At 34.7% G+C, this 22328-nt stretch overlaps 1 long non-coding RNA gene across 4 annotated transcripts; it reads left to right on the top strand.

Annotated features, from left to right (window-relative positions):
- Nucleotides 1-18773: 18773 nt before the first annotated feature.
- On the top strand, nucleotides 18774-21721 carry LOC112281826 (uncharacterized). 4 transcript variants are annotated; one of them, XR_012217391.2, is made up of 3 exons: nucleotides 18774-18914; nucleotides 19986-20206; nucleotides 21056-21721. It is a non-coding gene; the product is annotated as an uncharacterized LOC112281826 (long non-coding RNA). The 4 variants fall into 4 exon arrangements; XR_012217393.2 differs by having other exon boundaries at nucleotides 18777-18914; nucleotides 19991-20206; XR_002969700.3 differs by lacking the exon at nucleotides 18774-18914 and adding an exon at nucleotides 19013-19461.
- The last annotated feature ends 607 nt before the right edge of the window (nucleotides 21722-22328 follow it).

The following is a 22328-nucleotide window of genomic DNA, read 5'->3' as shown; positions in this document are numbered from 1 at the left end:
TGAGATATTCAAGTTTTTCATACAACTATTAAAAAATAATTTAAACAAGATAATTAACTTATGAAGTTTGATCTTTATTTATATTTTATTTTTAATTAAAAATTAACAAGTTACCAAATATCTTTATATTATAAGCATAGTTAGGAATTTTTTATAATGCAAATAATAATTTTAAAAAAAATCTTTATTATATACACACTTATTAAGATCATCAAATCCATATTTGGCCTATTAAAATTAAATATCTTACTTTGGCTTAAATAAATTATTTTATTATTGATTATTTAAGTATTAAAATTAAATTATAAAATTCATAATCAAAATATGTAATAAGGCAGTTGCCTCATAAAGTATGTTGAATTTTATGTACATACAAGTTGTCATTTGTTTCTACAACTACTATGTCTTTTATATCAAGATTTCTACAACTTATGTTAGATTTGATCATATACTAGATAATATTGTAGTTTTTTGTGTGTTTTTAGTTTTGATATTAAGTTTTTTTTTTTTTTTAATACCAAAAGTTAAAGTTCAAAGTGTCTATTAATTAATTTATTTTTGTAATGCAAATGACAGCAATCAACTTATTGTTAGTATCTAGACTTTATACTAGTAAGTTGTATTTTACTACTATAAAAATGTAATAACTTTCTTCTCAGATAATCTTTAATTCTATATTTAATGGAAAAATATCTTATTTTTAATTAAAATATCATTATAATTTATAAGTAATATTTTATTTTATTATTTAATTACTTTCTAAATTGTAATTCACTTAGTTACTTATATTGCTAATTATCATATGACTAAAGTTTCTAATGTCAAAATCAATCTGAGATTTTTATATTTTATTTTTAATATTAGAACTAGTTTCTAAACAAATTCCAATAACTTAAAACATATGATGAATAATTTTGAAATAAAATTTTGTAACTAATAATACTTATCTTTAAAGTTCTTTCCTACTAAAAATAGTATTTTATTTATATATATGCATAATAAAATAAATTTAATTTTTTAATTTTATGTTTATTTTATTATTAATATTTTATATTTTAAACTTATTTTTTTACTATTAGAATTTTTTTCAAGCTCTTAGATTGATTGTGAACTTATTTAATGCTTTTAAGCTATTCTAACTAAAATTATATGTATATCCATTATAATTAGTAAGTACATAATAATTGACACACTATACATAGGCATTACAATAAATCCTTGTGATTTGTATAAATTTATTTTTTTAAGCTTAAAAGTCTTTTTTTCCAACTACTATCATACTTTGTTTACAATCTTGCATGTATCTTTTCTTTCCATCTGCAACCACCAACAAAATAAGCTTAAGCTATGATCTAAGTCAATTTATATGTATATATATATATATATATATATATACATACCAAACTTGATAATACAACTATATAAAAAAATTAATAAGCTTTCAGAGCATTTGATTATTAAAATATTAATATTTATATCTTTTAAATTATTTATATGATTGTAAAAATAAAAAATGTTTTTTATGTTCTTAAAATTTTGCTTTTATATTTTAAGAATAAATAAATAAAATTTTAAAAATATAAAAAAACAACAGATTTTAAGTTCTAGTTAATTTTTTTCAGTTAAGAAATAAATTAATAATGATAATTTCATACAACTTAAATCAAAGTTTTTAGAATCTAACTAATGTAAAAATAGTTTTTAAAAAAAGTATCTTAATAATAATCTTTCATTTTTTGGTATTTTTTAATCTTAGAGCAAGCTTAATGATCTAATCTTGTATACCCATGAAAAAAAAGATAAATTTTAAGTACATTTGCAAATATTGAGTACAGTAACCTATCAAACTAAGTACAATGTACTAATTTTATTTTTTTTAATTATTCATTAAAAATTAAACACATAAAAAATATTAAGGAAATTCAACTCACTAACTTGTATGCACAAAGTCATGTAAAATCAAAACAAATTCATATAAAAAAGTAGTATTGTTTGTTTAAAATATTTTAAAAGGAGAAAAATAATTAATAACTTATTTATTTAGTTATTTATTACTAAGAATTAACAATAGCAGACTTGAGAAACAACTATTGATTGCCTTAATTTTAAAAAAATAATAAATAATAAAGAGTAGGTATGTTGGTAAGAGCCACTTTTAATGTACTGACTTAAATTTATAATTCTACCAAACTCACATTACATGTAAAAACTTCAAAAAGACTCTTCATTAGACAAGTCGTGCATTTTTGAAATTTTGATGATGCCTATTATATAATTATTATTAGCATGAAAATGGATGGTTTTGGAGTAGTTTGATCTAAAATTTTAAATCAAAATAAATTGGTACACCCAGAGATTTTGAATGACTATAAGAGACATCCTGAGGTAATGCTTAGAAAATAAATAAATAAATAAATAAAAACTAACTTTGCATCCAACGTAAACAAACAAGGCCGGGAACAGAGTAAAATAAATTGAAAAATAAAATTTTAGAGTTTGTAAAACATCTAGTAATGGATAGCAGCATGAATCCAAAAATGAAACCAGGGCAATCATGCAGTAGAAACAACCAACTACTCAAAGAGGACAAAAATTAATCCTTGAGTCTAGAAATTGCTATTTCAATCCTTCATTCAAGATTAAGCGCTGCTTGTGCCAGATCGATGAGCACCATAGTCCTTGATCGAAGGTTTGGCACCACTTTTATCAAATCAAAGAGCACCATAGCCCTAGAAATACTCCTTCCATTTCAAGACAACCATAATAATCACATACTCTTATGCATGTCATGGGAATGGGTTTAAATATACTGATGATTCGTGCTCCATGTAACAGTGAGAAAAAAACGAACCTCTCACGTTCCATGTCTAAACCCTAAAACTAGTCACAAGTGGGACACATCTAAGATCTGGTGGTATGCTGACAGTAACCTTCATGAATCCATATTCTTTCCAGAGGCTAAAATCTATTTTGTATGCAGAAATTATTCAAAAATAAATAAATAAAATAAAATTAAGGTTTTTAAAACTAGAATCATACGCAATTGGAGCACGTAAGAGCAGGGCAAATTACAACTGTTGCTTTAAGTGGCTGTCAACAGTATTTTGATTTGTTTTTGTTTTTATCATTAGGAAGGTGGCGAGATTCTTCACCTCATCAGGCTTCAAGTTGTCGGTTCAAAGCTATGCCATGTAATTCATGAATGGCTTGTGGTCTTGTTTCACAACCTTCAGTACAAGGACCATCAATAATTTTGCATCAAGGTCGAGATTCTACAGGTTTGTGAGTTTGTCAATGGAAGTGGGAAGTTTCTGGAGTAGTTGAAACTGAGGTCTGTTGTGTCTGAGGTACTACCTCACCTATTGAGCCCTGCAAAGCTGCTAAGTCCCGAAAGTTGCTGAGATCGAGTGCTGAGGTTGGTAAGAGAGCCAATTGTGGGAGGTAACTCTCTGTGCTTGTTGAAATGGACATCAAGGAATCGCGGAGCTTGGAGCTCCTCAACCGATAGTGGCAGGAAGGAAAATTTGTAGTAGTGTAGACAGAGAGAGCCTGCAGGTTTGACATTTGAATTCCAAAATTGAAAGGACTCATTCTGGCTGGTTGGAGTTTGCTATGAACTCTATAAGACCGCTGCGGATCGGCCCCAACTCCGTCTTACATGCAAGACAAACCATGGAAGGACTTCCGAAGGCCTGTCACAAATCATCAAACAACTAATATGAATCAATGAGTCTCTAAAAAAGGATTACTGTCATTTTTCAACGAGACATTGTTCTCGTGTCTACTTCGTAGCAGGAGGAACAGCAATTAAATTAAAATAAAAATAGGAATTGAAAAATATACATTACAAATACTGAAAGTAATAAAGTGCCTCCTGCATTGGTCAAGACCAGAAGGCAAAAGCTTCAAGTTATTCCATGAGACGTCAAGTGACTTGAGTTTTGAGAGAAAGCCTATTGAATCTAGTAGCAGCTTCAACTGGTCAATCACTTCCAATTCACGACAGCGGCTACAGAATCCGGCGGTAACTATCACCATCTACCACCCTAACAAAACTTGGAGGTGCGAACTGCAAGACACCCACACTGCTCACGTCAGTCGCCTCCAAAACGTCCAGCTTCTTTTATCCTTTCACAGGTAAAGGCTATCATCATTTGGATTCAACATCCAGCAGACGAGAGCGGATATTTCACAAAAACATAAAACAGAAATCCAGGTTCTTTACCAGGGGAATATAGTTGAGCATCATGGAAATGTTGATTACGCAACAGCTAAACGATTCATGCTTCATTCTAGTGTCAGACTAGAAATTGTAATAATAACTATGAGGTATACTAGTTATTAAAATATATTAAAATTATTGTTATCATCTTAAACTTAAGAAAAACTAGTTAAAAAACAAGGTCGTTTGGATAAGTTCAAAATGACTGGTGTCGGATTCTAACGAAAGATTTGGAAGCGTGCGACAGACATCGGCTATTGAGGTTGAGAGTGTCGAATCGTCCAAAAGCTTCTTTGAAGTTTTGATGGGACAGATTCATCACTCTCGATATGTACGATTTCTACGGTGCCTAAAAAGATTCTTCAAACCCTTCAAGAGCCAAGCCAGCATGCTTCACTTACTCTTCGAGCATCAAATGAAGCTCTTCCCACTCTATCAAAGCTACATAGGGTTCTTCGCATTTACGACACCTTCGAAACCTTAGCCTTCTTGTCTAACACAATCTCAGAAACGTAGTTGTCGTTAAGTGTAAACACGAGCTTTCACAATTAACACCGTTCCGAAAGAAGTGCAATTTCTCTTCTAATAGTAAATTAATTCTTGAAAAGTCGGATAGTCGGCATATTCCAATCATTGCCAAAAAAACATACGAATTTGCAATTTCGTCACAAAACTAGCATATGCTGTTTCTCCATACCCGCTTACACCCACAACGACTTCTTCAAATAGACGCTTACTAAATATGTAACAATGAACAATTAACCACCACAACGGACATTTGTCGAGAACCGAAATTAGCGGGTCAAATTCCGCCGCTGTACAGACGACGGAATCCAAAATTTCGCTTCCATGTAACACCTGAGAAAGTATCCAACGCTGGAGGTCTTTGCGAGGGGAAAATTGCACGGCAAACAGTTTCTCCGAACGTCCTTCAATGAAATTCAGGTCAAAAGAACAGTAAGTGCTTCCTTGACCTTGATAATTCACCGAAACGACTGCGAAAATGAAAGGAAATGCCGTGTGTAAACACCGTCTGTGGATTGACGAGAAAGAATTTGATGCGTTGAGGAATCCTCCACGGATTGTGAGGCATCGGAAAGGGACGACCGATGCGACTATTGCCATGGAGATCGAGGCTTCGTTCGTAATGAATCGACCTTAACGTCATGAGTGACACTCTTGTTTCGAAACCAAGACAACGACGACGACGAAAACACGAAAAGCTGAAAACCCTAATTACTGCACGAAACCCTAAACACTTCACACAACCACGTCCACTTTAACCATATAACTGTGTATGTGTGTGTGTTCGCATAATATACAACATAATATAGACTTTACTTTTAATTCTAAATTTAACTTGCTCAAACAACGTTTGCTATGTGTGTGTGTTCGCATAATATACAACATAATATAGACTTTACTTTTAATTTTAAATTTAACTTGCTCAAACAACGTTTGCTATGTGTGTGTGTGTGTGTATATATATATATATATACACATTTTATAAATATTTTACAATAAACAATGAATATTGTGCTGAATGCCATACTGCAATATTCATTACTGTCAAAACAAAAGTCACATGAAAATAACGAGTGTTATAATGTAGTATTCGTATTTACTGATTAGATCATACTTTGATTCAATATGTAAACTGATTGCGTTTGTTCATTCATTTCCCTGTCAGTTGGAGGACAGTAACTACCTTTTAACATTTAAAGCGCATAGTTGTAAATGAAAGTTCAATATGAACATACGAGAGTGTAAAATTTTAGGTCAATTTGAATGAATACAAATTCAATGTCTTATAATCATATAATTCTTTGATATGAGGCAGTTGAATCTGATACCATTTTCTTTAAAATAACATTTACCAACTGAAGAAAAATGTTGGTAATAATAATGACAGTAATGATTGTCTTCCAATTTGCAAAATACACAACGATAAGCAAGATTTCTAATAATAAAAATACCATATTTTTTTTAATCTATTACTTGTTTCGAATGTAATCTTAAATAGTCCAACTTCCAGTTTGTATATTGTATTGACCTGTTAAAAAGGGTTAGATTACTAATGTTAGCAAACTTATGAATATATGATCTAAAAACCAATATGATATTAATTTTAATTATCATTTATGTATATTTATTTAATTAATTAATATTATTATATTGCTATAATTAGATTTAAAATCTATGGATTAAAATATATTGATAGAACAACAACTTATTATAATAATGTATATAAATAAGGTAGACAATCCATTTTTGACCATGTCTTATTTTCAACAAATAAGATGGTCTATTTTTAATCAACTTTGAAAATAATGATCAATTTTGACACCTTATGATTGAAGCTAGGGCAAAGGCTTATTAAGTTAATCGCTAGTCACAAGTAATATTTAAAATTAATTGTATTTGGAATGGGTATGGATGATAATATGAAAATTATTAGTGCAATAGTGGAACTGCTCACTTGAGGTCATTGATCACTTTCTAATTAGAAATAAAATACATCTTTCATATTTCTCACATTTGCAATTTATGCAATTTTGCAACTTGATTGCAAATTAAATTGTGCACATTTTGTCAATTCTACCTTTAGGATCAATGCATGGATTCCTCAATTGGCACATAATTGCATAAGCAAGAGCAAAAGAAATGAATATTAGATTGAGTGCAAACCAAATTGTGCATATTTTTTCAATTTTTCTTTTTAAGCCAATATTTGGATTGTTTAATTGGTACATGGTTGCATAAGTAGAAAAGGAAGAGAATAACTGGTAGCTTGATTGCACATTTTAAAATATAGTATGGCACTATTTGATATTTTCATACCAACTCAAAGTAAGCAATTTAAATTTAGCTCCACTAGTAGCAAATATAATTAATTCAATAGCAAAAGTGAGCCTAATTCTTCTATCAAGACTCAAATTGACAATTATAAAGCAATTAAGATTGTGCAATTGCAAAGCATAAAAATTTCTTGAAATGATGAAGTTAACAAAAAAATAGAGAGAAGCAAAAGAAGTCTTAGCAAGCAAAGTTGGAGCAAAGGAATTTTGAACAAGCAAAAAAGATGCCATTGAAGCAAAGAGAGGGATAATTGTGGTGGAGTTGTAGATATAACAAAGATGAAGAAAGAAAGCAATGTTATGTTCTTTAGCAACCCTAATATGGAAGACATCATGAGCATTTAGATAATATTAGGAGATGTTGGTAACTAGCAATTCCAACCATTGCAATGAATGCAACGTTAAACTGACATAGTCAAGGTAATATATATATATATATATATATTTATATTTAGAATGATGAGAAAATGATAGTGACTTTAGCAAAACATCATTAAGGTACAAGCATCGGGCAAACAACAATAAATCATTATATTCCATATTCAACTTTTAAGAAGTGGTGTTATGATATGTGAATATCTAGAAAGACGAGAATTTAAGGAGTATTACTTGTAGAGAAAGAGAACAAGCTTGTGGAATACAATGTAGCCATCTGCAACAAGGACTTCGATTTAAGTACTACAACTTTGAAAATGAAAGTTTTTGAAATAATTAGGACTCAATACACTCCTTTAAAAATCAAAATATGAAGTAATAAATGGTTGAGGTGATTTAAATATTATTACTTATAGTTCATGTTGAAGGTTATATAAGCCCTTCCATCTTCTAAAGCAAATATATTATACAAAGAAAATGTGCAAAGTTTTTATAATAATTTAAGTAAGTTATATTCTTTGCACAAGTATCCTCCAAAAAAAATGCAAAATTGTGACAAGTCTAATGTATAAGTGAGAAGAAATGGTGGAACACTTGTCATAGTTCAAAGAAATGATCATTGAATACATCTCATAATTCCTAATCAAAGATAATGAATTTCAATGTTGGTCTACATCAGCACAATAGGATTAGTTAAACCATCCTTTTACAACTCTAGAAAGAAGAGTTTTTGCCAAAACTATAAAAAGCGGTGTGAGCCAAGTGGAACCATGGTAATGCAATCCAAGGCTTGGATGACTAGTTATTTGTTCATTGCATGGATTTCTTACTTTATTAAGAGAGTAGGAGAACTTTGTGACATTTCTTTTACCTAAAGTCATCTATTGATTCTTAATGGACATGCAATCTACGTGACAATTGAAGAAATAAAACTAATACAAGACATAGGAATAGACATTTTAATCCTACCATCTTACACATCTCAACTCATGCAACCTCTAAATACATGGGTCTTTATACCATTTGAGATTTATTTCAAGGAATACAAAGATTATTAGATATTTGGAAAGTTGAACTAATCTTGCACAAAAATAAATAAATAAATAAATAAATAACTCTACACATCATTACCAAAAGATTCAATCTAAGAAAATTCAATGTGAATTCTCATGTGTATTTTTCTAAATTACTAATACTAACTTTGGAGGCATATATGAGTACTATGCATAAAATCCATGAATTGCATCTTAAATAGACAAGAGAAAAAGAAAGAGCATGAATTTAACAAAAAGAATGGAAATAGAAAAAATTGGTGGAACAAGAAGGGATGAAAAGTTTTAAAAGCTCTCATCAATGCAATGTAGTAGAAGAACTCACTTACAAGGTGTAAGAAAGGATGGTCACATGCCAAAAAGTGCAATGGTAAGCCCTACGTATCAAAGCTTGTACACTTTGGGCTATAGTAGGGTCACAAAGTTGAATACATCAATAAGGCACATCAACTCCAACATAGAGTGCACATGGAGAGACAATATTTTGGATCTTTTTTTTAAAATTTGCCCTTATCATACATTGATCTGCAACTCATAAATAGCACACATATTCTGTTTGGAAGTCTGTTTTAAAATTATACAACCTTTATATAGTCCATGTTTCAATTGCAGTAGTTATCCATGCTATGAACATCACATAATTGCAACACATTTTGATACCATATCATGTAAAAACTGTGTGACCTATGCAATCAAAGATTGGAGAGCGAGGGCTTCAAGGAGTTGTTTGAGGGGAGCTATAAGAGAAAGGATGAGTGAACAAGGATTTGGAGATAAACAAAAATAGAAAAAAAATTATTACGAAAATCTCAGTTTGAATTAGTTGATTATTTATAACTAGATGTTTTGATTCTGATTGCTTCATCTACATATTATCATCCTTATGTGGCATGATATGAAGTGTAGTTTGAAAACATATTTACATGCCACAATTTTTAATTGTAGGAATCAAGTATTTATAATTTTATAACCAACCATTAGTTAGAATTAGATTAATTTATATGACAAGTTTGTGTTGAATAGAATCTTCACCTAAAAAAATACACATTAATTTTGTTTATAGGCAAAACGATGTGAAAATAAACTAAATTCTTAATTTTACTTTCTTACATGAAGAATTTTTTTAATTTATCATATCCATACGACACATATGCTACAATTCTTAAGTGGTTGGAAATAAGTCATCTACCTTTGTACTCACATTATATTCAAGATCCATGTCAAATAATTATAACTTTAAATTTATGTTCATTTACTCTGACTCTCTCTCTCTTTCTCTCTCTATGCATGTATGTATGTATGTATATATATATACATGTTCCAAATATATTCAGGCCAACCAATCGTTTTAAAAGTTTATGAAAAAATACATTAAAGATTATTAGTTGTGTGTGTATGTATGTATATATATATATATATATATATATACATATTTATGATGTAAACCTTATTTGCTTCAAGGATATTGTTCCTTTTATTTTATTTTTTACAACACATTTTTTCAAATATGTATGTATGAAAATGTATTTATTTATTTATTCTCATTCAAGTGAAATAGCAGATCTTGAACAATTCATTATCTTTCAAATAACAACACATGGAAAGTTTAGAAATACAATCCCTGGTTTTCATAAACACCCAAACAGGGTGGAAGCAATATAACATAAAAATATCATGAAAGAAATTACCAATATATTCCTTGGTGCTCACAAACATTCAATACATGTATGGGATGGATATATGGGATGGATATAAATGTGGAGACAATGTCAATTAAGGCTGCAGGAAGGAAGGGCTGAAGGAGATAGGAAAAGGGGGAGAAAGCAGTGTGAGCAACATGGGGTACACAGAGGGCTCCATAATGGGGGAGAAGTCAAGTTGGGCCCTTAGGGATTATTATTCTTATTCTAATTATTATAATAAATCCCCCCCCCCCATTCATGTCCAGTCCTCAGAACTAGTCTCTGTGTAAAAAAATATAGATATACATACATTTAATAATAAATTAATATTAAAAAACCCCGCCCCTTAATGAGGACCAGCAGTGATTGGGTGAGAGAGGTGGGGGGCAGGGATAGCAGCAGAGGAGAAGCCACAAAGAGGGGCCACAAATCATCAGGACATTCCATGATGGAATCGCCCCCCTCCCTGACAGAATAGGACTGGTGACCCCCACCCCCCCCAGCTCTCTCTAACCCCCTCTTCACCATCCTCCACCAGCACATTTAACATGTGATCCATGTGCTTTGCCTCCCACCTAAGACCCTATTCACACTCGTTCACTGCAAGGAGATTCTGTGGCTACTTTGCCTTCGAGAGATCATTCCTGGAGTTTTGATTGGTTGTGAGGTCCAAAAGCAAGGGTCACACTGCATCACATTTAGTCCCCCGGTCGTGCAATTGTGCAAAAGGGTGTCTGAAGGCTTGGCTCAAAGTAAAAGTTTGAGACTTTTTCTACTTTCTCCCCCTTTTTTTTAGGGGGGGGGGATTGTGTATGTTGTGGTTGTGGGTATTTTGAGAAGAGGGATTGGGAATTGCTATCTGCTAGTGAATGATTTTGTCTGTTCTATCATTTGTTTGTATCCTAATTACAGATTTTACTTTACTTTTTTTAAAAATAAATACATGGATGCTCTAGTGTTGGATTTGGAAACAACATTTGTTACTTTGCATGTCCAGGTTGTTGGTGTTTATGATATCAATCTAATTTAGAAACAAAGGAACTTGACTAGTGTTAATAAACTGGAAAAATAAATCCCAAATTAAATATATTGATTTTGAACAATGAATTATTGATAAGAAATGTTTCATAGGCATAGTCAACCACAGCACCAACATATTTTTTGAATTAGGTAGTTATGTCAATTTTTTACTTTTGAAGAATTTGAAAACAACAAGAATCTCCATCTTTGACACCATCAAATTCATGAAATGTGAGAGACATGGTTTTCAGATAAATACAATGAACTAAATAACCCTCAAACTGCCACACAAGAACAGCACAGAACAGAAAAAGAAAAGAGAGAGAGAAAGAGAGATAAAGAGAGTTGTTAGACTTGTGTGTAAGTAAGTAGAGAATGGCTTTCTTTTTTTTCTTTTCTTTAGGGGGTGGGGGGACGAATTTGCTCAGTCAAGGAGAAAGATGGAACCCAGTTTAATTTGTCCTACTGCTACATACAGAAAGGTCAAAGAAGCACCACCATCAGAACCCATCAAATTTGGGAATGCACAAAACAATAAAATTAAAAATAAAAATAAAAAACTTCCCAGGGTTTTTCCATCCAGAGTTTATTGGGAAACTCAAGCCAGAAGTGGCCATTAAAGATGATGCCCATGAATCCATGTAGTATTGTGTGAGAGAATAACAAATTGTTGCCCTCCATGGGCTGGATAATTGTACGAGTCACAGAACCTCCAAAAAATAATAATAAATGAATAAATAAAATCTCTGGCACTATCTACTCATATTATAATAGTATACATAAAAAATAAAAATAAAAAAATAGAAAGAAAATTACCCACTGTACTCAATGAGTTGCAGTAAGCAAAAGAGGTGGACAAGTTCTGCATAGAAATTGCAACAAAGCTATTGAATAATAAACTTTTGAATATTGCTTGGAAGGCAAGGGTTCTGGGTTTGGAACGGTGCTGTGTCCCAGTCACCCCCAATGTGGAATTGTCCTGTGGCCAAGAGTTGAGAGGGAACAGTTGCGGCGGAATTCGTCAATGAAGCCTTTTGCATGGTGGTTGGATTTTGTACTGGAACAGGTGCCTGCTCTGGCTGCGGCTGCTGCTTCTGCTTCTCACTCTCGCTTGCTCTCTCTCTCTCGTCCAGAAAGACTAACCCCAATAATAATAGAAAAAGTAATGCTTTCCATTTTTTCCCTTCCCGTCCACAATTTAAGGCCTTCCACCACTGTTCTTGCCAAGTGGCTGCCTTTTGTCCATCTTACCTCCAAACCCTAAAAGTCAGTTTGCCCAAAAAAAGGTAAAAAAGCTTTTCATGTGGTGAGCCTCTTCTCTTCCAATTCTTACACTCTTTTCATGCTCCGTTGGCTTTGAGGGGGCCCAATGAGGAGGAGGCATTGCATCATCACACGTGGAACATATCAAGTTATAAAAATATTGTCATACTCTAATTTAGTGCACTTTGGGCTAACCTTGTAACATATGTTTGGGCATACAAGTATGTGGAACACCACCAATGTTAGACAATAGGTTAGAATGGATTTTAAAGTTGGCCAAGTAAATGCCTGGTTTCCAAAACTTGTGTGGGAATTAGGGCACAGTGATGTCACCTTTCACATCTGTTGCATTCATCGTTTTTTTATTATTATTTTAACTTGTTTAGTTGTTATTGTTATTATTAGCATTTACGTGAATACTTATAAAATTTTGTCCATCAAATGCTTTCTAATTTTCACTCTGTTATTAAATCAGATACTGTCTTCATGATAGTTACTATTTACATGTATGTGTGCCAGAAAATCCCAATTTTTTTTTGACCAAGTAAAGTTCGAGTTATTACTGTATTTTTTAAAACTTTACCAAATCAATCACTAGTTAGATTCAAATTAACATTTGTGGGATGTGTTCACACTGCCCATGGTGAAATTTTAACTAATTTCATGAAATTAATAATCTTCTTTTTGGTCCTCACCCTGAACTGCATACCAACCTATAATGTAAATCTATTGAGCAATTATTACTATGAAAGTAAGTAATTGATATACTGTAAAGTTTCTAGTTTGTATGTGTATTTACTCAAATTATTTAACAGTTAATTTTAGTCATGGCTCACCACTAGTATGTTTTCAAGATAAGGAGTGAATGTATGTGTAGATGTGTGTGTGTGTGTGTGTGTGAATGAATGAGCAAGTGATTGATGTTTTAATTATTTTATCACATACAACCATGTAAAAGACAAGACACACTTACCAAAACATATATATATATATATATATATATATAATGATTTAAAATTAAATTTGTGCTATGAATCTTCAAATTAATAAAAATAACAATAAATTTGGATGGAACAATAGACTCATGAATATATTAAATATGTAAAATTGATGTTAGAAATATTCTCAATAATGTATCATAATAATCTTATTATAAAATACCACTTTGCTTTTGTCTTCATATATTAGAAAAACTTTAAACTTCTTTACATGGTTTTTTAGAAAGTCATTAACTCACTTAGAATAATAACAACAATACAAGTTTAGCATTGGTAGCTCATCAAATTTATTGGTAAATTCCATAAAAACTAGACTAATTTGAATCAACCCTGTTTTATTTTTAATAATTGAATTGATGGATTTTGGTTTTCAAATTTGACCTTGGTGTTCTTATAACCAATTTGCAATGCAGTTTGTTTAACTTTAAACTTTTGATTGAGGTTTCCAACTATCACCAAGCATTATATTCTTTTATGCACTACTGATGGAACATGGGTCATGCAAAGGCAGAGAATATTGTAAGAAAGTTATAATGAGGTACAAGTATTAAATATAATAATGAAATCCACACGTGAAGATCTGTGAGAAAAAAAATTATTATTCATGTTTACAATTTGTGTAATGTTTACTAAAAATAGATTTAAAGTCACATTGTTTTAAATTGTTTATTTAGAAAAAAAAAAAAAAAAAACAGTTGAAAGAATCATATTACTAGCGGAAAAATCAATCATGCTACAAGAGTAAAATCATTGTGATAATAAGAAGGTTGATAAGCATGTATATTTGCAGAGTGTATCAGTTTGCATGTTGTCAACACAAAGTTGCATCAAAAATATAAATTCACAACCAAACACAACAGTTGGTTCAGTTTGAACAGTATATTGTTTTTCTCAATTTTGATATTAGTTGTCTAGTCTCTGTGTGAGTATAATGTACTGTTAGAGCCAGATTTGAAAATATGAATAATGAATATATAGTCATTGATGTATTTTCTATGAATAAGTGATAATACATAAGCAAATGCTACCCCTCTGGCATGTGCCCAACAAGCTCTTTCCACAATTGACCTAAATATATTCAATATTCCACATTAATTGGGTTTGCTTGGTTGTACAAATCAGTAACCCTAGCAATAATCTGTAAAAAAAGCATTTGAGAAGAACTATAGCATCATGTAAGCAGCTTGCCCTTCAAATGCGAACATCAATACTATGACATGGTAAGCTATAATACACCCACAAACAGCCACAAACTTCACATTCCATGATTGGTTGCAAGATGATGAACACCAGTGGAAACAAAACAAATAAATAAATAAAAATAAATACAAAAGTGAGAACTTCTGTTACTTTTCCCAAACTTCAGACTTGAATAAATATTAACCTAAAGCGAATGAATGCCGTTACACAATAAATAGAAACAAAATATTTCAAATCTACCATCATTGAGTAACAACAAATGGGGGATTAAGTGTGAAAAACGGTTTGCAGATTTCTAACGTGGAGAAAAACCTCGGCAAATGATTTTGAGGATGAATGATAGATACGATGAAGAATTATGAATAAATCCGTTCATCGAAGCCCCATGATCACCGACAACTCCTAGAAGGGGCAAAAAAGGGTTGGAAGCCGCGTTTCCTCATAAATCATGGAAAAACAAAATGCGCTGTGCAGCCATTGGCGACCTGAATTAGCGTGACCCAGACTAATAGTGGTGGGGGGGGGGGATCATGTCCTTTTTGGGAACCACGAGCCCCGGGTATTATTATTTTATGCGGCGTTAATTAGCCTTTCCTCAAGACAAAAACAAATTAGATACTTTCCTATTTCCTTCTTCCTCCTCTGATTTTCATTTCTTGCATGACTTGCCACTTGCAACGACCCTTTGAATGGGAGCATCCTCTCACTTCTCAAAATTATCATTCTCAGGGAAGTGGCATTATTTGTGGTCAAGTGGGGGGAGGGACGGGACGGTCCGGGTCGGGTTGGGTCCTGCCCAAGATGCCCCTGCGTCTTTAGAAACCCCTGGAGGGGCAGCGGGCAATGTGCACAAAGTCTCCCCACATCTGCCCGAAGGTCGGTGAGCCTTGCCCACACCCATGCACGAAAAAAAAAACAATACTTCGTCTAAAAACAATTTATGCGTTGGCTGAGTGAACGAACGAGCAGCTCACTTTCCTCAGTTTGTTTTTAAACGCAGTGATGTCCAGAAAAAAAGATGCCTTCAGTGTACATGATCCTGAAGGCATTTTTTTTTTTTTTTTTTTTATGTCTACTTTTTCCCTGTTTCTGTGATCCTTTTTTTTAATCTTTTCATAGCTTTTTCACAGAAGGAATGTTCCAGGGCCTTGGAACTTCTCTCTCTCTCTCTCCTGGGATGAGATTCTTATACCTTTGCAGAATGGTTGTTGAAGTTGGTTGATTGGTTGTTTACATGTTTCTATGTGTATATGAATATACATGTAAATATTTATATCCACTTCTAAGGAGTAGAACTTGATTTCTACTGTTGGAACAAAAATGAATTGTTCCTTTTGTTTTGTCGTGTTTTTTTACATTTATTTTGGAATGTGGGGACATGGGCTTTTGTGTATGCCTCCCATAAAAGAACAAATTGGAAGGGGGGGGGGGGCAACATGTATGGCCACCTCTGAATAAGACAATATGATTACTTCAAAAATATAGTAGCCAATACCATGCTCAAACCACCCACAACATAAAAATATAATAAAGTAATAATATGTTCACTTGAGTTGTGAAACTTGTGTAGTGTGATTTGGAAATTTTCTTGAACTGCAACTCTAGTCTACAAAATATATGTATATTTATGGATATGCACATACACGCACAAACACACATATAATTTGTATATGTCATGAACCAAGCATCAACACAGTCAAGACCATCAACACATCTTTGCCAAGCTAGGTGTCATGCCCATTCATGACACCTGGAGCTTATTTCAAGCACCAAAATTTCATATAAAACCTATAAGAAATGTAATGCCACTAAAAATGATTTTTGTACAGCTATTTGTTGGTGAAACTTTGGCTAAAGGGAAAGATTTTATACAACAATAACAATCATGATAATTTCAAAAAACATAAAATTTTCAATATTGTTGTTTGTGAAAATGAGGTAATATACAGTAATGCTGGAGTAGTTTTTTGATGTGTAAGATGTCCACTATTTCTTTTAACACTATTTTCAGTGGAATTTATTTATTTTAGTTACATTGTTGAGCTAGATTAATGCTTATCCAACATAATTTGTTGAACAGTGGTGGATTAATTGGATTCTTGATGACATTTCATTAAAATGAAAACCCATTTCAATATAATTGCACAAGTGCCTTAAATCTACCATTTATTATTACTGTTTTAAAGCCAATCAACTCATTTTTGTAAATCACAAACACAACAAATATCTCTACTATTCTCCACCCCAATTATATATATATACACACACACACACAACAATTATATATATTTATATATATACACACACACAAAAGTAATTCCTTTGAAGGAGGGGATGAGAAGTGTATGGAGAATGTGCGCAAGTACCACTTGGATAGTGGTGACAATTATAGGATCATAATAAGGTTGTGGGTCACTAACCTGAGTAGAAGAGGTGGTGATGGCCTTGAGGGTGTTGGCAGAGCCTTTCTCATGGGGAGGAATGGGAAAGGGTTGTGGAGAAGCATACTACTTGCACACATGCACGAGGTGAGTGAGTGTCTTTCTCTCTCCTTTCCCCCTTGATTAGTACTACTAAGCTAACCCACTGAAGCATAGCTACTGTTACACTAAGACAATCAGGCAGGCCTAATGTTGGGTGGGTTACATTAGTAGCAGTATTGATAGGGGTATGATGACAAATGAAACCTAATTTATCCCTCCTTTGTACCTGGCATGCTCAACACATGCTGGACACATATATATACACAAATACATACACATGTATACTCACACACACACAAGCCACACAAGCCACTTCCACCTCCTCCTTCTCCTGGTGCATGCTAGGTATTCTAGAAGCAGTAGCAAAAGAACCCCTTCCCTTACCAACCCTTCTCCTCCTCAAAACCTCAAACCTGGGTGGTGGTATTTCTGGTGGTTTTTTTTCTGCTTTTCCCCCTGCCCTGTTGACACAACAAATTCCCAACACTTATCCAGAGTATGCATCCCTAGGAAGGACAAAAAGGGAGGATGAGAGAGTGTGTGTGTTGTTGACAACCCCCCCCCCCCTCCTCAACACCTACCAATATACCACTTTGGCAATACAATCCAGCCAAAACCAAATCATATACAAAAGGATGCTTATGATATTTTTTACATGTATTATAAGCATATGTAAAATAGAATACAGACAGGTTGCCTAGAAAATAGGTCTGACCCTGAGGGGATTCCAACCTCCCCCACCTTGCCTCACTGATTGCAACACAGCCTCAATCACATGCCAAAGAGAGAAAAGAAAAAGAAACCAATATCCCCATTCATTCCCCCCTCCCTCAATTCTTATTATTCTTTCAATAGCACCAGGTGTTTAAGAGCAGCTGCTGACCATTGCCCTTACAGTGCTGCTCATTATCATGTAGAATAAAAAAGATAATAAACCCATGACCATCATTGTATTATTGTTAGATTAAAAGACAAATTCCTCAACAGAATGGATTGTGATTTCCTGAAGCTTGGTCCTGGGTTTTATTATTATGACTATTATTATCAACACCATCATCTATAGGTTAATAAAAAGCCAAGGTGGAAGAGGTAGTTAAACTACGAGTGAAACTAACTGGGGGTGTAGGAACGGGCAGTCACGGGGCAGGCCGAGGGGGCAGAAAGTCGAAAAACGTGGGGGGGGGAGGGGGGGAGTGAAAAAGGCAAAAGGGGCAGATGGGGAGTCCCAATCATGCGCGTGGTAATAATGAAGAGGGGGGGGGCACTAGTACAAGTTCTTTGGCCAAACTACCCCCAAGTTCATACCCAAACAGATGAATATGATCCATAATGAATCATCCACGGGGTGACATCTGTGCACAGAGTTTTCGCCCCCAATTGTCCCCATCCGGTTACAAATTCGACATATGTTTGCTACACTATTTGAAAAATAGTGCGTGTGTGCCTCCACTTGGCCTCATCCACCCCTCTGTCGCACGTACACCAAAGAATATCAGACCTGCCTGGATCCTCGATTTAGATGGATGAAATAACATGAACATTCATTCATTCGTCCTCCTGGTTACCAGCGTGGGATAGTTTCTCGACGGGAAGGGCAGTGTAAACAAAGGGAGAGGGCGGGGCAGTGGATGCGCTGTGTTCAAAGACAGGACGAGGGAGAGGGAAGCTGTGGTCACAGAGTTGGCGATGGTGTGCAGGAGGACCATGTCTATGGCGGGTCCACCCTCGTGCTTCTTCATAGCTGAATGAGAGCCTGCGCAGGTAAGCCCACTGGCTACAGTGTCCCCCGCTCCTCCTACCACAGGTCTCTCTTCCGCTTCGTTTCGCTTCTTCTTATTCTACTTCTTCGCTACTCGCTAGAATCAATTTGTTGGTAGAACCGCACGACACTGGTGGTAGTCGTAGTCGTCGTAGTCGTCGTCGTAGTAGTAATAGTAGTGGTAATAGGAGTAGGTTGCTACGACATCTTTGTTTTATTAGATTTATTGAGGGATATCGATTGCACGAGTAGTGTTCTTCTCTCCCTTCGTTCATCAGGTCTGGTTAGCTTTTCATTTTGCCAGTGAGAAGACTCTCGCTCTCCCTCTCTCTCGTGGCCTTCCACATTTGACATTTCTCTCTCTCTCTCTTTCCTTGTTGGATTAGTAGTCTAGTGCTCATATCTCGTCTCGTCGCTTGAACTTCGTGCTGTGCATAGTCTGGCTTGGATTGTTACTGTTGTAAGGTCCTTTTTAGGCTGTTTTGAGTTCGTGAGCCTTGGAGGTGTGCTCCGCTTTTATTCTTAGCTACGTTGGTGTTTTGGAGGCAGGTAGGATTTCATTGGTTTCCTATCTCTCCGTCCTCTCTTCTTTTTGAATTATGTCACAGGTGGTGTAAGTAGTTACAATTGCGGTGACGCAGATCGCTTCGTTTAGTGGTGGTGAAATAGCGAGCATATAGTCCTGTAGTTACGAGTTTTCTTTTGTAGCGTGTTTTCGTGGAGTAGCCTGTGTCGAATTTGTGATGGTTTTTGGTTGTGGATTGTGTCACAGTCAGAAAGTAGCTTGTGTCATGTAATTTTGCAAGCGTTTGTTGTAAACTAGTTGAAAGGAATAAATCCGTTAGAGATAGGTCACATAGGCAGAAGTCAAATCAACTGATATGCATGTTCCTCGAAATAATTTTCTCCATACACTGCCTGCAGCAGTAGCTTGTGCTCATCTGCACGAAAGACGAATAAGAATATTCATAATTCTTTGGTGAATTTCTGTGGAATAATAGACATTCTACGTATGTTTGACAAACTGCCAGTCATTATACTTACGATTTCGACGGATTGAGGAATTTTTGAAGGTCAGGTGTGAAATTGAGAAGAATTATGATAACCATCCTACGAATCCCTCGCATGTAGTCCTTTGACTACTCGCTCGCAGTGTTGGTTGGGAGTACTTTGGAAGGTAGCTTGTTTTCAAATCTGTGAGCGACGATGAGGTGGCTACGGAAGGTATCGACCCCTTTCAGACGGGTGTGGAAAGCTATTTTCGCCAAGCTGCGTCCTCGCAAGCATAAGCGAGGTCAGTGGAGAAATTTCCTGTATGAATCATTTCATAATTTTTGTACCGTTCACGTGTACAGATTCAACCTCTCGATTCCTTAGGAAACCAGATCACTCCACTGCTAGGTTCACTTTATAGTAATCTGTCGTCATGTGATGCATAAACTTCTGTTCCGACGCTTGCGAATACATGTCCTTAGTTTTGATTGCACTTCGATTTGATTGGTAAGAGGCCTGGATGAGAATTTTGGGAGTGTGCACTTATGATTACGATGGACTGATTTTTGGTAGATCATCTGAAATTGTGGGATTGTGCTGAGCCAGTCGGGTTGTTAAAAGTCTCTGTAGTTTACTATGTGGCAATGGTTTCATTACTGGTGGGTATGATATTTTAGTGATTGGGTTACTCAGAAACGGGTATAGAGATCGTTCGTCGAGTCTGGTCGCATGGTATAGGAGCTTGAACATACGAAGCTAAGTTAAAATGATGGGATAACCAAGCTGATAGCCCAAATGGCTTTGCGTTAAGGAGCATGCCGTGTGAGCTCGTGTCCTTTCTGGGAAAGGCGCCCGAGAAAATACTCTTCTGCGAAAGTAGAATATTGTTTTTATTTTTCTTCTACACATGTCCATGCCTATTTAGGATGTATATTCGGAAGGAAATGGGATGTATGGTATACTTGCTTTTAATCTATACGCTGTTAATCTGTTAGTTTTTGTTTTCTATATCGAAGCTGTCAAAAATCAAGCAGGAGTGCTCGGTTAGGGAATGATACATACAGTATTGTATGTCGTGTCTGTGCTTGAATTGCTCAAATGTAAATGTGGAAAGAGCTGCTTTCTTACACCTGGTTGTGATAATCTTCAGGAAGCGGCATGGGAAAGTTGTACAATGATGTGCTTTCTTGTGGGTATGACGATGTGCACACCATGTGGACCATCCTTCATGAGACACATGCACCCGTGGACTCTCCAAAGAAGCATCGGCCAACTGTGAGCTTCGGTTGAGATTCTCAGCAGGGACATGGGATGTACGCCCGAACTCTGCATCATAAATGATGACAACAGTCTGCATGTTTTTGATGCTACTATGTCTTCCTGTGAATAGGTGCCAGGAGAAGCCTGCCCTTGGAGAGTAAGACTAGATTGTAAATGTTTTTCCGGGGGCTTGTGATATCTGCCGTCTTTTTCTTTTCTTTTTTTTTTTTTTTTTGCTATGTTTGGGGAGAGCTACTCCTTGTCGGGAAAAATGTGCAGGCTGTTGCAGTCAAGCACCCCGTAATGCTTTCTGATGAAGTCAGTCTTCTTTGGAAGCCATTCGGTAGCCAGAGCATAGACCCATCGTCTGATGTCCTGTGCTTGAAACGCTTTGACTAGCAGGGTATGCCGAGACGTATTCAGTCCTTTTTTTTCTTTCTTTTTTTCCTTCCTTTTTTCAGGGTATACGAGGAGACCCTGTGTAATTTTAAAAATCCATCTGTAAAGTAAAGACACTACGTACGCTGGCTCTGCCGGTGTTACAAATCGCTGCCCATCTTTTCAATTGTCGGTGCGTTTTTGCATAAGTGTGTTTCATGTTTCATCCGCAATTGAAGGACACAATTATTGGTTTGGTTTTCTGATTATGGATAACAAGTGTACATTGCCGGGTAATACGCTGCATTTAGTTAGGTGCTTCATTAATCAGTGCCATGGATTTTTTTCGACCGTCGCATGCTTTCTAGGTTTTTTGTGGAAATTCCCTTTCAAGTGGATCCACCTTTTGCACCCCGCACAGCTTCGTCTTTACCACGATTTAGCTTAGAAGGTTGAAGTTTCCGAAGGTTTATATTGGTTCATGATGTGACAAGGAACTTACAGACTTGTGAGCTTCCTAACATTGTTCCCGAATTGAATCCATGGACCTTTTTTTTCTCTTCCATCCAGGAGTTAATGTGATTGTTCCACTTTAGGGTGTCAATACAACCGAGTTCATATGCTCTACCACCTTCTGTGCCCCGGCTATGAAGAAAAGTGATTTTAAATGAACGCCACTGTGAACTCAATTATTGAGCATGTACCTTATTTATGTTTTTAGATTGTTCACAACAGTTGCAATGCCTGCACGATTGAGGTTCAACACCTGCTGTGGAAGTTTGAAA

Source organism: Physcomitrium patens, chromosome 4 (assembly GCF_059467195.1).
Source record: "Physcomitrium patens ecotype Gransden chromosome 4, ASM5946719v1, whole genome shotgun sequence".
Classification (NCBI taxonomy): Eukaryota; Viridiplantae; Streptophyta; class Bryopsida; order Funariales; family Funariaceae; genus Physcomitrium; species Physcomitrium patens.
This window is presented reverse-complemented; position numbering and strand designations above follow the sequence as displayed.